Source organism: Xiphophorus hellerii, chromosome 22, assembly GCF_003331165.1.
Source record: "Xiphophorus hellerii strain 12219 chromosome 22, Xiphophorus_hellerii-4.1, whole genome shotgun sequence".
NCBI lineage: Eukaryota > Metazoa > Chordata > Actinopteri > Cyprinodontiformes > Poeciliidae > Xiphophorus > Xiphophorus hellerii.
Window position 1 is genome coordinate 28,787,309 of NC_045693.1, and position 16,293 is coordinate 28,803,601.

At 36.6% G+C, this 16,293-nt stretch overlaps 1 protein-coding gene and 1 long non-coding RNA gene across 4 annotated transcripts in view; one reads left to right on the forward strand and one right to left on the reverse strand.

The window, feature by feature from the left end:
• The window catches only part of nrg3a (neuregulin 3a), a 519,285-nt gene that overhangs the window by 280,272 nt on the left and 222,720 nt on the right, over positions 1-16,293 (forward strand). The window lies entirely within an intron of this gene.
• Positions 5,072-6,696, reverse strand: LOC116713096 (uncharacterized). The gene is made up of 3 exons (XR_004337787.1): positions 6,684-6,696; positions 5,506-5,509; positions 5,072-5,321 (listed from the first exon to the last, which is right to left on the reverse strand). It is a non-coding gene; the product is annotated as an uncharacterized LOC116713096 (long non-coding RNA).

Below are 16,293 nucleotides of genomic sequence, written 5' to 3' on the forward strand. Positions count from 1 at the left end.
TTAGTGAAACAGCCTGAGAGCCTCAGAAAATCCTGTCGCATGACTTTGCTCTGAAGCACCGTGACAGAAAACCGTACGGTCTAGATAAATTTCGAAAACATTTTACCGGAGCAGACAGGCGTATCAATGTCAGGACCGATTTTGATACAAATCGTGCGATATTTGTGGCCGTGATGGCGATTTCAAAATTATTGTGGGCTCAAAAAACCTCTTCATTTCTCACTCTAGCCGAGATGGGCTGTCACTCTAATTTTAGAAAAAATGAGAAACTTTGGGTCGCTTAGAGGCAAATTGTGGACAAACCGTAACTGGTATCGACGAGCCGTCTTCACTTTCGAAGAGATCACAGACGTATCTACAAAATGAAATTTGAATGGCATTTCTAGGTGAATTTGTGACGACACAGAAAATCCTCAAAAATAGGGTATTTCTAGGATTTTTCCCATTGACTTATAATGGGGTTTTTTTCGTAGTTTTTTGCGAATTATGTCGCCACGTTAAGCCCAAATCCCACCAGAAGTAATAGCTGGAATGGCGTGAATTTTCTGCAGGTTTTGATACCTCATTTGTAGGTGTGCACCAAGCGGTATGAGCCGCATTAACGGTTACGGAAGAAAAATAAAGAAGAACTAGAAAATTTCGGAAGAAATTTAGCCGGGGCCTGCCAAGGCGCGCCCGTGGGGTTCGGGCCCGGCGTCGTCACGCCACAAATCGGCGTCGACGCCAAAGAACGCCGCGACGTGACCAGTGGCACGCGGAGGACCGCAAGAACGTTAAGCGAGGCGGACGTGCACCATTCGGTACGATTTAAAATTTTCTCAAGGCTTTTATTTTGGAAGTTTTGTTAAACTTCATTTCAAAGGGCCAAACTAATCCCATGCGTAATAGTCCTTGGGTTAAAATAGTTATATAATGCTCAAAACACAAGTGGCTGATGTAAAAATATTCAAGGCTTTTATTTTGAAATTTTCAGTATGCTTCATTTCAAAGGGCCAAACTAATCCCATGTGTAACAGTGCTTTGGATGAAAAAGTCAAATAAAGGCAAAAAGAGCAATTACGTGATGTAAAAATATTCAAGGCTTTTATTTTGAAATTTTCAGTATGCTTCATTTCAAAGGGCCAAACTAATACCATGTGTAACAGTGCTTTGGATGAAAAAGTCAAATAAAGCCAAAAAGAGCAATTACATGATGTAAAAATATTCAAGGCTTTTATTTTGAAATTATTATTATGCTCCATTTTAAAGTTCCGAACTAATCCCATGTGTAACAGTGCTTTGGATGAAAAAGTCATACAAAGCCAAAAACAGCAATTGCATGATGTAAAAATATTCAAGGCTTTTATTTTGAAATTATTATTATGCTCCATTTTAAAGTTCCAAACTAATCCCATGTGTAACAGTGCTTTGGATGAAAAAGTCAAATAAAGGCAAAAAGAGCAATTACGTCATGTAAAAATATTCAAGGCTTTTATTTTGAAATTTTCAGTATGCTTCATTTTAAAGTTCTGAACTAATACCACGTGTAAGAGTGCTTTGGATGAAAAAGTCAAATAAAGCCAAAAAGAGCAATTACGTCATGTAAAAATATTCAAGGCTTTTATTTTGAAATTTTTGTTAAGCTTCATTTTAAAGGGCCAAACTAATACCATGTGTAACAGTGCTTTGGATGAAAAAGTCAAATAAAGCCAAAAAAGAGCAATTACGTCATGTAAAAATATTCAGGGCTATTATTTTGAAATTTTTGTTAAGCTTCATTTCAAAGGGCCAAACTAATACCATGTGTAACAGTGCTTTGGATGAAAAAGTCAAATAAAGCCAAAAAGAGCAATTACATGATGTAAAAATATTCAAGGCTTTTATTTTGAAATTATTATTATGCTCCATTTTAAAGTTCCGAACTAATCCCATGTGTAACAGTGCTTTGGATGAAAAAGTCATACAAAGCCAAAAACAGCAATTGCATGATGTAAAAATATTCAAGGCTTTTATTTTGAAATTATTATTATGCTCCATTTTAAAGTTCCAAACTAATCCCATGTGTAACAGTGCTTTGGATGAAAAAGTCAAATAAAGGCAAAAAGAGCAATTACGTCATGTAAAAATATTCAAGGCTTTTATTTTGAAATTTTCAGTATGCTTCATTTTAAAGTTCTGAACTAATACCACGTGTAAGAGTGCTTTGGATGAAAAAGTCAAATAAAGCCAAAAAGAGCAATTACGTCATGTAAAAATATTCAAGGCTTTTATTTTGAAATTTTTGTTAAGCTTCATTTTAAAGGGCCAAACTAATACCATGTGTAACAGTGCTTTGGATGAAAAAGTCAAATAAAGCCAAAAAAGAGCAATTACGTCATGTAAAAATATTCAGGGCTATTATTTTGAAATTTTTGTTAAGCTTCATTTCAAAGGGCCAAACTAATACCATGTGTAACAGTGCTTTGGATGAAAAAGTGAAATAAAGCCAAAAACAGCAATTACCTGATGTAAAAATATTCAAGGCTTTTATTTTGAAATTTTCATCAAGCTTAATTTTAAATTGCCACACTAATCCCATGTGTAACAATTGCTGGGTTAAATCAGTTATATAAAGCTCAAAAGAGCAATTTTCTGATGTAAAAATATTCAAGGCTTTTATTTTGAAATTTTTGTTAAGCTTCATTTCAAAGGGCCAAACTAATACCATGTGTAACAGTGCTTTGGATGAACAAGTCAAATAAAGCCAAAAAGAGCAATTACATGATGTAAAAATATTCAAGGCTTTTATTGTGAAATTTTTGTTAAGCTTCATTTTAAAGTTCAAAACTAATCCCATGTGTAACAGTGCTTTGGATGAAAAAGTCATACAAAGCCAAAAACAGCAATTACATGATGTAAAAATATTCAAGGCTTTTATTTTGAAATTTTCAGTATGCTTCATTTCGGCTTTTATTTTGAAATTTTCAATATGCTTAATTTTAAAGTTCCAAACTAATCCCATGTGTAACAGTTACTGAGTTAAATCAGTTATATACAGCCCATAGCAGCACGTAGTTCTAAAGGCCAGTTCTCAGTCCTGATCTGTTTCAACTGAGGATAGATAGAACTACAATGATGCGTATTTGTAGTCCAAATCAGCAGCCAATAGCCTCTTGAGATCCGTTGCTATGTTAAATAAGTTTCACACCAAGGTGTGAAGTGTTAGTGAAACAGCCTGAGAGCCTCAGAAAATCCTGTCGCATGACTTTGCTCTGAAGCACCGTGACAGAAAACCGTACGGTCTAGATAAATTTCGAAAACATTTTACCGGAGCAGACAGGCGTATCAATGTGAGGACCGATTTTGATACTAATCGTGCGATATTTGTGGGCGTGATGGCGATTTCAAAAATGATTTGGGTTGAAAAAGTTGTCTTCATCTCTCACTCTAATCAGCGAGAGAAGCCCTCTAACTTTAGGAAAAATGAGAAACTTTGGGTCGCTTAGAGGCAAATTGTGGACAAACCGTAACTGGTATCGACGAGCCGTCTTCACTTTCGAAGAGATCACAGACGTATCTACAAAATGAAATTTGAATGGCATTTCTAGGTGAATTTGTGACGACACAGAAAATCCTCAAAAATAGGGTATTTCTAGGATTTTTCCCATTGACTTATAATGGGGTTTTTTTCGTAGTTTTTTGCGAATTATGTCGCCACGTTAAGGCCAAATCCCACCAGAAGTAATAGCTCCAATGGCGTGAATTTTCTGCACGTTTTGATACCTCATTTGTAGGTGTGCACCCAGCGGTATGAGCCGCATTAACGGTGACGGAAGAAAAATAAAGAATTATAATAAAGAGACACTTTGTTGGGTGTAGAGTAATAGGTTCCTGCCATTGCTTTGCATGGCAGGCCCCAATAATATTAAAAAGAGACACTTTGTTGGGTGTAGAGTAATAGGTTCCTGCCATTGCTTTGCATGGCAGGCCCCAACTAGAAAAACAAAATTTCTGAAGAAATTTAGCCGGGGCCTGCCAAGGCGCGCCCGTCTGGTTTGTGCCCGGCGTCGTCACGCTACAAATTGGCATCGACGCTAAAGGACGCTGCAATGTAATCAAGTTCAGATTTCTTTAGCCGAAATCTCTTTGCTTCCTTGTCTTTCGTTAGGCGATGAAATACGTTCATGTTTGGTTCGGTACAGTTCTACTCTAGTGGGCAGACTGTACCGCAGCTGCTGCGCTACAGATATTTCTCCGCTGATTTTCAGTAAAACTCTACAACGGAGAACCTGGAGGTTCTGGTTCGGATGAACAAAATAAACCCAGATATTTTATGTTTTATTATTTGAAATTATTGATAGGCCAAGTATAATGAAAAAAAACTCAGATCATGAAGTTATTTTATGTAATTCAAACAAAAATTATAATTTACATCATACCAAGCTAATATTATGTAGTTCTGCTGTTTTTCACTGTCGGCACAAGACGGCAGCTGAGAGTATCTGTATCCGAAGCAACTGATTCAGTGAAGTAGCTTAATATGCTAGTTCCGGTTATTTGTGGCAATTTCTGCAAGTCACAATAGCTGTAGGTTGAGGTAAAACAAAATTGCCTTATTTCAGCTGATCAGATTGATGTTAACAGAGATTTTGTAGCCTAACAGGTTTCACGAAAGCCAGTTAGCAAAGTGCTAACATGTGAACAAATTGTGGTTCCATCAAGCTAGCAGCTACGCTATCAGAGCCACAACAAAATATCCCACAGCAGTCAAACTTTTAAAATCGATCACATTTCTTAAAGAACACATTACATTTAACAACTGTAAGCAGTTCTAATAATATAGTAATGAAATTAAATAGTATATTTTATGGACAGAACACAAACACTTCTTACCTTAACCAAGCAGAGTCGGAAGCAGAAAGCTCTTCTTCTTATTTTTGTTTTTAATGGCGGTTGGCAAGCAACTTAATGGTGTGCATTACCGCCACCTACTGGTATGGAGTGTGGATCAGGGCGCAACTTAAAAAAAAAACACTAAATCCTTTCTATCAGTTTAGTTTTCTTAAGAAATTTTATGAAATAACATAAATATTCAGAGGAAGAGGAATATCCCAAAATATCTGGAATTTTTAACTGTGACTTATTCTTTAGAAGCCTATTATTATTATGCTTCCTTTTAAAGTTCCAAACTAATTCCATGTGTAACAGTTACTCAGTTAACCGCTCCCCAATCTAAAGTCTTACATATAATCCTGTTACCTTCAAAAATGTAATAACCGCTTTATTTATTTTGTGTTTAATTAATATCTTATTAAGTTTAAATGTCTCTATATCATATTTCCTAATTTATTGTTTTAGCTTCTCTGTACTTGCTTTATATTTTCCACAATTAATTATTACATGTTCTACTGTTTCCATATCCATACCACACTCACATCTACCTGTTGGATGTTTACCAATCAAATTTAAAGTTTTGTTTAATCCAGTATATCCAAGGCACAATCTTTTTTTTTTTTCATACTTGCTCTTTTCGCTTTTCAGACTTACAATACTTCATTTGAGCCAGCTGGGGGAGACAATTCTCTGTTTTAGCCAGTAGGGTATTAGGGTGTTTGTAGGAGTTTTCCCATTGAATTATAATGGGGTTTTTTTCGTAGTTTTTTGCGAATTATGTCGCCATGTTCATCCCGAATCCCACCAAAAGTAATAGCTGGAATGGCGTGAATTTTCTGCAGGTTTTGATACCTCTTTTGTAGGTGTGCACGCAGCGGTATGAGCCGCATTAACGGTTACGGATGAAAAATAAAGAATTATAATAATAATAATAATAAAGAAACTTTTCTTGGGAGAATAGCAATAGGTTCCTGCCATTGCTTTGCATGGCAGGCCCCAACTAGAAAATTTCGGAAGAAATTTAGCCGGGGCCTGCCAAGGCGCGCCCGTCGGGCATGGGCCCGGCGTCGTCACGCTACAAATCGGCGTCGACGCCAAAGAACGCCGCAACGTAATCAGTGGCACGCGGAGAATCGCAAGAACGTTAAGCGAGGCGGACGTGCACCATTCAGTATTATAAAGTAAGTATATCAGCTAAAATCAGCAGAAACGCTAATGTTAGCGTCATTGCTTTCATCAGTATGTGGGAAATCACTAGGATATTTTCTGTAATTGATTTACTCCATTCAGTATACTAAACATTGCTAAAAAGTAAAATAAATACCTAATAGCTTATTGCAGCTAAAATGCTAACGCTAATGAACCTTGCATTGAACTGTTTAGTAACAGTTCAATGCTCATAAACTGCAGGAAGGCAGTTCATTAGCATTTACCTAATGATTGTCACAAATATAAATTTTCAATAACGCACACACACACAACATATTACAGTTTAAAAATATATATTGACCTTATGTTAAAAATTTCTACAAACTTTTTACAGGTAAAGTTTACAATGAACCAAAATTACAACATTTAAAGAATACCATAAATTTAAGAATCTAATGTCTCTGCAATAAAAAGAAATTGCTATCTTTTTTATTTTTAAACAACACCTCATATTGTTAAATAACTGATTTTATGTATTCAAGTTTTAAATATTACATTTGAGTTTGCATGGATGTAAAATTACTGCTCAGTTTAAAAATTGCGTTGTGTTCTGTAAATAAACAAAACACAAGCAAAATCAATAAACTATATGCATATTCCAGTATACTGCGTTTTGGTTTTACATTCATTCTATTTAAATGTAGTTTGTTCGTGCTTACCAATGTTTTCTGGCCGGATGTCTGGCACCGTTTTCCCCTGGTCAGTTCGTCGATGTCTGGTTTTAGTTCTATTCTGTGGCAATCCGCAAAACGGCGTGTAGGTTTTCGTCAGTAATGCGCGATCTGTGCTTGGTCTTGTTTAAAGTCATTATTGAAAACATCTGTTCGCACAGATAGGTGCTTCCAAACGTGGACAAAACACGAGCTGCATGGAGTCGAAGCTGTGGCATCAAATCAGGGGGCAGTAGACGGTAAAAGTCCTCGATTGAAACATCACGGGACTTCGCTCTTTAGCTTGTTAGCTTGTCGATCTTTCAGTTTTATTCGCTGGGAAAATTAATCATCAGCTTGAGGTGACTCTGCTGCACTCTAGTGGCGAGAAGCCGTAATGTTGGTTGGTAAGAATCGGAAGGCATTATGGGATATGTAGGTTGTAGTCAATTCGTGCTCAAAACCTATTTTAAGTCAATCAATGGGGCTGTAAAACGGTGGTAGGGGGGAGAGGGCGACATAAAATGACGTAGCCGGCCACATGTGGCCCGCGGGCCTTGAGTTTGACACATGTGCAATAGAGGATCTATCTGCTGCTCATGCAAAACAGTCTATTTTAATCCCATGTGTAATAGTCATTGGGTTAAATCAGTTATATAATGCTGAAAAAGCAAGTAGTTGATGTAAAAATATTCAAGGCTTTTATTTTGAAATGTTCAGTATGCTTCATTTCAGAGGGCCAAACTAATACCACGTGTAACAGTGCTTTGGATGAAAAAGTCACATAAAGCCAAAAACAGCAATTACCTGATGTAAAAATATTCAAGGCTTTTATTTTGAAATTTTCATCAAGCTTAATTTTAAATTGCCACACTAATCACATGTGTAACAATTGCTGGGTTAAATCAGTTATATAAAGCTCAAAAGAGCAATTTCCTGATGTAAAAATATTCAAGGCTTTTATTTTGAAATTTTTGTTAAGCTTCATTTCAAAGGGCCAAACTAATACCATGTGTAACAGTGCTTTGGATGAAAAAGTCAAATAAAGCCAAAAAGAGCAATTACATGATGTAAAAATATTCAAGGCTTTTATTGTGAAATTTTTGTTAAGCTTCATTTTAAAGTTCAAAACTAATCCCATGTGTAACAGTTACTGAGTTAAATCAGTTATATACAGCCCATAGCAGCAGGTAGTTCTAAAGGCCAGTTCAGTCCTGATCTGTTTCAACTGAGGATAGATAGAACTACAGCGATGCGTATTCGTAGTCCAAACCAGCAGCCAATAGCCTCTTGAGATCCGTTGCTATGGCAAATAATGGTCTCAGCAGGGTGTGAGCTCTGAGCTCTGAGCTCTCAAACACACAATTGTGTGTTTGAGCAAACACGTTTTACTGACAAAAAAGCATTGGAAACAAATCCTTCTTGTTCGGGAACCGTAATACATATTCGAAAAGCGTTTTGAGCGTATGAGAGGGCTATGTGTCTTCTGCGATAGTCCCGAGATTCATATCTGTACCTCACTCAGAACATTTACAGCGATGAGAGAAAGAAATGTTGTGCCCAGATCTGAAATTCTATTCAAATACATGGGAGAGAGCCTGAGACAGCCTCAGAAAATCCTGTCGCATGACTTTGCTCTGAAGCACCGTGACAGAAAACCGTACGGTCTAGATAAATTTCGAAAACATTTTACCGGAGCAGACAGGCGTATCAATGTCAGGACCGATTTTGATACTAATCGTGCGATATTTGTGGGCGTGATGGCGATTTCAAAAATGATTTGGGCTGAAAAAGTTGTCTTCATCTCTCACTCTAAGCAGCCAGAGACGCACTCTAACTTTAGGAAAAATGAGAAACTTTGGGTCGCTTAGAGGCAAATTGTGGACAAACCGTAACTGGTATCGACGAGCCGTCTTCACTTTCGAAGAGATCACAGACGTATCTACAAAATGAAATTTGAATGGCATTTCTAGGTGAATTTGTGACGACACAGAAAATCCTCAAAAATAGGGTATTTCTAGGATTTTTCCCATTGACTTATAATGGGGTTTTTTTCGTAGTTTTTTGCGAATTATGTCGCCACGTTAAGCCCAAATCCCACCAGAAGTAATAGCTGGAATGGCGTGAATTTTCTGCAGGTTTTGATATCTCATTTGTAGGTGTGCACCAAGCGGTATGAGCCGCATTAACGGTTACGGAAGAAAAATAAAGAAGAAAAAATTTCGGAAGAAATTTAGCCGGGGCCTGCCGAGGCGCGCCCGTCGGGCATGGGCCCGGCGTCGTCACGCCACAAATCGGCGTCGACGCTAAAGAACGCCGCGACGTGATCAGTGGCACGCGGAGAACCGCAAGAACGTTAAGCGAGGCGGACGTGCACCGTTCGGTACGATTTAAAATGTTGTCAAGGCTTTTATTTTGGAAGTTTTGTTAAACTTCATTTCAAAGGGCCAAACTAATCCCAAGCGTAATAGTCCTTGGGTTAAAATAGTTATATAATGCTCAAAACACAAGTAGCTGATGTAAAAATATTCAAGGCTTTTATTTTGAAATTTTCAGTATGCTTCATTCTAAAGTTCTGAACTAATACCACGTGTAACAGTGCTTTGGATGAAAAAGTCAAATAAAGCGAAAAAGAGCAATTACGTCATGTAAAAATATTCAAGGCTTTTATTTTGAAACTTTTGTTAAGCTTCATTTCAAAGGGCCAAACTAATACCATGTGTAACAGTGCTTTGGATGAAAAAGTCAAATAAAGCGAAAAAGAGCAATTACGTCATGTAAAAATATTCAAGGCTTTTATTTTGAAATTTTTGTTAAGCTTCATTTCAAAGGGCCAAACTAATACCATGTGTAACAGTGCTTTGGATGAAAAAGTCAAATAAAGCCAAAAACAGCAATTACCTGATGTAATAATATTCAAGGCTTTTATTTTGAAATTTTCATCAAGCTTAATTTTAAATTGCCACACTAATCCCATGTGTAACAATTGCTGGGTTAAATCAGTTATATAAAGCCAAAAAGAGCAATTACGTCATGTAAAAATATTCAAGGCTTTTATTTTGAAATTTTCAGTATGCTTCATTTCAGAGGGCCAAACTAATACCATGTGTAACAGTGCTTTGGATGAAAAAGTCAAATAAAGCCAAAAAGAGCAATTACATGATGTAAAAATATTCAAGGCTTTTATTTTGAAATTTTCAGTATGCTTCATTTCAGAGGGCCAAACTAATCCCATGTGTAACAGTGCTTTGGATGAAAAAGTCATACAAAGCCAAAAACAGCAATTACATGATTTAAAAATATTCAAGGCTTTTATTTTGAAATTTTCATTACGCTTCATTTTAAAGTTCTGAACTAATACCATGTGTAACAGTGCTTTGGATGAAAAAGTCACATAAAGCCAAAAACAGCAATTGCCTGATGTAAAAATATTCAAGGCTTTTATTTTGAAATTATTATTATGCTCCATTTTAAAGTTCCGAACTAATCCCATGTGTAACATTGCTTTGGATGAAAAAGTCATATACGGCCAAAAAGAGCAATTACGTCATGTAAAATATTCAAGGCTTTTATTTTGAAATTTTCAGTATGCTTAATTTTAAAGTTCCAAACTAATCCCATGTGTAACATTGCTTTGGATGAAAAAGTCATATACGGCCAAAAAGAGCAATTACGTCATGTAAAATATTCAAGGCTTTTATTTTGAAATTTTCAGTATGCTTAATTTTAAAGTTCCAAACTAATCCCATGTGTAACATTGCTTTGGATGAAAAAGTCATATACGGCCAAAAAGAGCAATTACGTCATGTAAAATATTCAAGGCTTTTATTTTGAAATTTTCAGTATGCTTAATTTTAAAGTTCCAAACTAATCCCATGTGTAACAGTTACTGAGTTAAATCAGTTATATACAGCCCATAGCAGCAGGTAGTTCTAAAGGCCAGTTCTCAGTCCTGATCTGTTTCAACTGAGGATAGATAGAACTACAATGATGCGTATTTGTAGTACAAATCAGCAGCCAATAGCCTCTTGAGTTCCGTTGCTATGGCAAATAATGGTCTCAGCAGGGTGTGAGCTCTGAGCTCTGAGCTGTCAAACACACAATTGTGTGTTTGAGCAAACACGTTTTACTGAAAAGAAGCATTGGAAACAAATCCTTCCTGTTCGGGAACCGTAATACATATTCGAAAAGCGTTTGTAGCGTATGACAGTTCAATGTGTCTTCTGCGATAGTCCCGAGATTCATATCTGTACCTCACTCAGAACATTTACAGCGATGAGAGAAAGAAATGTTGTGCCCAGATCTGAAATTCTATTCAAATACATGGGAGAGAGCCTGAGACAGCCTCAGAAAATCCTGTCGCATGACTTTGCTCTGAAGCACCGTGACAGAAAACCGTACGGTCTAGATAAATTTCGAAAACATTTTACCGGAGCAGACAGGCGTATCAATGTCAGGACCGATTTTGATACTAATCGTGCGATATTTGTGGGCGTGATGGCGATTTCAAAAATGATTTGGGCTGAAAAAGTTGTCTTCATCTCTCACTCTAAGCAGCCAGAGACGCACTCTAACTTTAGGAAAAATGAGAAACTTTGGGTCGCTTAGAGGCAAATTGTGGACAAACCGTAACTGGTATCGACGAGCCGTCTTCACTTTCGAAGAGATCACAGACGTATCTACAAAATGAAATTTGAATGGCATTTCTAGGTGAATTTGTGACGACACAGAAAATCCTCAAAAATAGGGTATTTCTAGGATTTTTCCCATTGACTTATAATGGGGTTTTTTTCGTAGTTTTTTGCGAATTATGTCGCCACGTTAAGCCCAAATCCCACCAGAAGTAATAGCTGGAATGGCGTGAATTTTCTGCAGGTTTTGATATCTCATTTGTAGGTGTGCACCAAGCGGTATGAGCCGCATTAACGGTTACGGAAGAAAAATAAAGAAGAAAAAATTTCGGAAGAAATTTAGCCGGGGCCTGCCGAGGCGCGCCCGTCGGGCATGGGCCCGGCGTCGTCACGCCACAAATCGGCGTCGACGCTAAAGAACGCCGCGACGTGATCAGTGGCACGCGGAGAACCGCAAGAACGTTAAGCGAGGCGGACGTGCACCGTTCGGTACGATTTAAAATGTTGTCAAGGCTTTTATTTTGGAAGTTTTGTTAAACTTCATTTCAAAGGGCCAAACTAATCCCAAGCGTAATAGTCCTTGGGTTAAAATAGTTATATAATGCTCAAAACACAAGTAGCTGATGTAAAAATATTCAAGGCTTTTATTTTGAAATTTTCAGTATGCTTCATTCTAAAGTTCTGAACTAATACCACGTGTAACAGTGCTTTGGATGAAAAAGTCAAATAAAGCGAAAAAGAGCAATTACGTCATGTAAAAATATTCAAGGCTTTTATTTTGAAACTTTTGTTAAGCTTCATTTCAAAGGGCCAAACTAATACCATGTGTAACAGTGCTTTGGATGAAAAAGTCAAATAAAGCGAAAAAGAGCAATTACGTCATGTAAAAATATTCAAGGCTTTTATTTTGAAATTTTTGTTAAGCTTCATTTCAAAGGGCCAAACTAATACCATGTGTAACAGTGCTTTGGATGAAAAAGTCAAATAAAGCCAAAAACAGCAATTACCTGATGTAATAATATTCAAGGCTTTTATTTTGAAATTTTCATCAAGCTTAATTTTAAATTGCCACACTAATCCCATGTGTAACAATTGCTGGGTTAAATCAGTTATATAAAGCCAAAAAGAGCAATTACGTCATGTAAAAATATTCAAGGCTTTTATTTTGAAATTTTCAGTATGCTTCATTTCAGAGGGCCAAACTAATACCATGTGTAACAGTGCTTTGGATGAAAAAGTCAAATAAAGCCAAAAAGAGCAATTACATGATGTAAAAATATTCAAGGCTTTTATTTTGAAATTTTCAGTATGCTTCATTTCAGAGGGCCAAACTAATCCCATGTGTAACAGTGCTTTGGATGAAAAAGTCATACAAAGCCAAAAACAGCAATTACATGATTTAAAAATATTCAAGGCTTTTATTTTGAAATTTTCATTACGCTTCATTTTAAAGTTCTGAACTAATACCATGTGTAACAGTGCTTTGGATGAAAAAGTCACATAAAGCCAAAAACAGCAATTGCCTGATGTAAAAATATTCAAGGCTTTTATTTTGAAATTATTATTATGCTCCATTTTAAAGTTCCGAACTAATCCCATGTGTAACATTGCTTTGGATGAAAAAGTCATATACGGCCAAAAAGAGCAATTACGTCATGTAAAATATTCAAGGCTTTTATTTTGAAATTTTCAGTATGCTTAATTTTAAAGTTCCAAACTAATCCCATGTGTAACATTGCTTTGGATGAAAAAGTCATATACGGCCAAAAAGAGCAATTACGTCATGTAAAATATTCAAGGCTTTTATTTTGAAATTTTCAGTATGCTTAATTTTAAAGTTCCAAACTAATCCCATGTGTAACATTGCTTTGGATGAAAAAGTCATATACGGCCAAAAAGAGCAATTACGTCATGTAAAATATTCAAGGCTTTTATTTTGAAATTTTCAGTATGCTTAATTTTAAAGTTCCAAACTAATCCCATGTGTAACAGTTACTGAGTTAAATCAGTTATATACAGCCCATAGCAGCAGGTAGTTCTAAAGGCCAGTTCTCAGTCCTGATCTGTTTCAACTGAGGATAGATAGAACTACAATGATGCGTATTTGTAGTACAAATCAGCAGCCAATAGCCTCTTGAGTTCCGTTGCTATGGCAAATAATGGTCTCAGCAGGGTGTGAGCTCTGAGCTCTGAGCTGTCAAACACACAATTGTGTGTTTGAGCAAACACGTTTTACTGAAAAGAAGCATTGGAAACAAATCCTTCCTGTTCGGGAACCGTAATACATATTCGAAAAGCGTTTGTAGCGTATGACAGTTCAATGTGTCTTCTGCGATAGTCCCGAGATTCATATCTGTACCTCACTCAGAACATTTACAGCGATGAGAGAAAGAAATGTTGTGCCCAGATCTGATCCGTGATGGGCTGTCACTCTAATTTGAAGAAAAATGAGAAACTTTGGGTCGCTTAGAGGCAAATTGTGGACAAACCGTAACTGGTATCGACGAGCCGTCTTCACTTTCGAAGAGATCACAGACGTATCTACAAAATGAAATTTGAATGGCATTTCTAGGTGAATTTGTGACGACACAGAAAATCCTCAAAAATAGGGTATTTCTAGGATTTTTCCCATTGACTTATAATGGGGTTTTTTTCGTAGTTTTTTGCGAATTATGTCGCCACGTTAAGCCCAAATCCCACCACAAGTAATAGCTCCAATGGCGTGAATTTTCTGCACGTTTTGATACCTCATTTGTAGGTGTGCACCAAGCGGTATGAGCCGCATTAACGGTTACGGAAGAAAAATAAAGAATAAAGAAAATTTCTGAAGAAATTTAGCCGGGGCCTGCCAAGGCGCGCCCGTCGGCTTTGCGCCCGGCGTCGTCACGCCACAAATCGGCGTCGACGCCAAAGAACGCCGCAACGTAATCAATGGCACGCGGAGAACCGCAAGAACGTTAAGTAAGGTGGCCGTGCACCATTCAGTATGATTTAAAATTTTTGTCAAGGCTTTTATTTTGGAAGTTTTGTTAAACTTCATTTCAAAGGGCCAAACTAATCCCATGCGTAATAGTCATTGGGTTAAATCAGTTATATAATGCTCAACAGAGCAATTATCTGATTTAAAAATATTCAAGGCTTTTATTTTGAAATTATTATTATGCTCCATTTTAAAGTTCCGAACGAATCCCATGTGTAACAGTGCTTTGGATGAAAAAGTCATATAAAGCCAAAAACAGCAATTACATGATGTAAAAATTTTCAAGGCTTTTATTTTGAAATTATTATTATGCTCCATTTTAAAGTTCCGAACTAATCCCATGTGTAACAGTGCTTTGGATGAAAAAGTCATACAAAGCCAAAAAGAGCAATTACATGATGTAAAAATATTCAAGGCTTTTATTTTGAAATTTTCAGTATGCTTCATTTCAGAGGGCCAAACTATTCCATTGTGTAACAGTGCTTTGGATAAAAAAGTCACATAAAGCCAAAAAGCGCAATTACCTGATGTAAAAATATTCAAGGCTTTTATTTTGAAATTATTATTATGCTCCATGTTAAAGTTCCGAAGTAATCCCATGTGTAACAGTGCTTTGGATGAAAAAGTCATATACGGCCAAAAAGAGCAATTACCTGATGTAAAAATATTCAAGGTTTTTATTTTGAAATTTTCAGTATGCTTCATTTCAGAGGGCCAAACTATTCCATTGTGTAACAGTGCTTTGGATAAAAAAGTCACATAAAGCCAAAAAGCGCAATTACCTGATGTAAAAATATTCAAGGCTTTTATTTTGAAATTATTATTATGCTCCATTTTAAAGTTCCGAAGTAATCCCATGTGTAACAGTGCTTTGGATGAAAAAGTCATATACGGCCAAAAAAAGCAATTACGTCATGTAAAATATTCAAGGCTTTTATTTTGAAATTTTCAGTATGCTTAATTTTAAAGTTCCAAACTAATCCCATGTGTAACAGTGCTTTGGATGAAAAAGTCACATAAAGCCAAAAACAGCAATTACCTGATGTAAAAATATTCAAGGCTTTTATTTTGAAATTATTATTATGCTCCATTTTAAAGTTCCGAACTAATCCCATGTGTAACATTGCTTTGGATGAAAAAGTCATATACGGCCAAAAAGAGCAATTACGTCATGTAAAATATTCAAGGCTTTTATTTTGAAATTTTCAGTATGCTTAATTTTAAAGTTCCAAAATAATCCCATGTGTAACAGTTACTGAGTTAAATCAGTTATATACAGCCCATAGCAGCGGGTAGTTCTAAAGGCCAGTTCTCAGTCCTGATCTGTTTCAACTGAGGATAGATAGAACTACAATGATGCGTATTTGTAGTCCAAATCAGCAGCCAATAGCCTCTTGAGATCCGTTGCTATGTTAAATAAGTTTCACACCAAGGTGTGAAGTGTTAGTGAAACAGCCTGAGAGCCTCAGAAAATCCTGTCGCATGACTTTGCTCTGAAGCACCGTGACAGAAAACCGTACGGTCTAGATAAATTTCGAAAACATTTTACCGGAGCAGACAGGCGTATCAATGTCAGGACCGATTTTGATACAAATCGTGCGATATTTGTGGCCGTGATGGCGATTTCAAAATTATTGTGGGCTCAAAAAACCTCTTCATTTCTCACTCTAGCCGAGATGGGCTGTCACTCTAATTTTAGAAAAAATGAGAAACTTTGGGTCGCTTAGAGGCAAATTGTGGACAAACCGTAACTGGTATCGACGAGCCGTCTTCACTTTCGAAGAGATCACAGACGTATCTACAAAATGAAATTTGAATGGCATTTCTAGGTGAATTTGTGACGACACAGAAAATCCTCAAAAATAGGGTATTTCTAGGATTTTTCCCATTGACTTATAATGGGGTTTTTTTCGTAGTTTTTTGCGAATTATGTCGCCACGTTAAGCCCAAATCCCACCAGAAGTAATAGCTG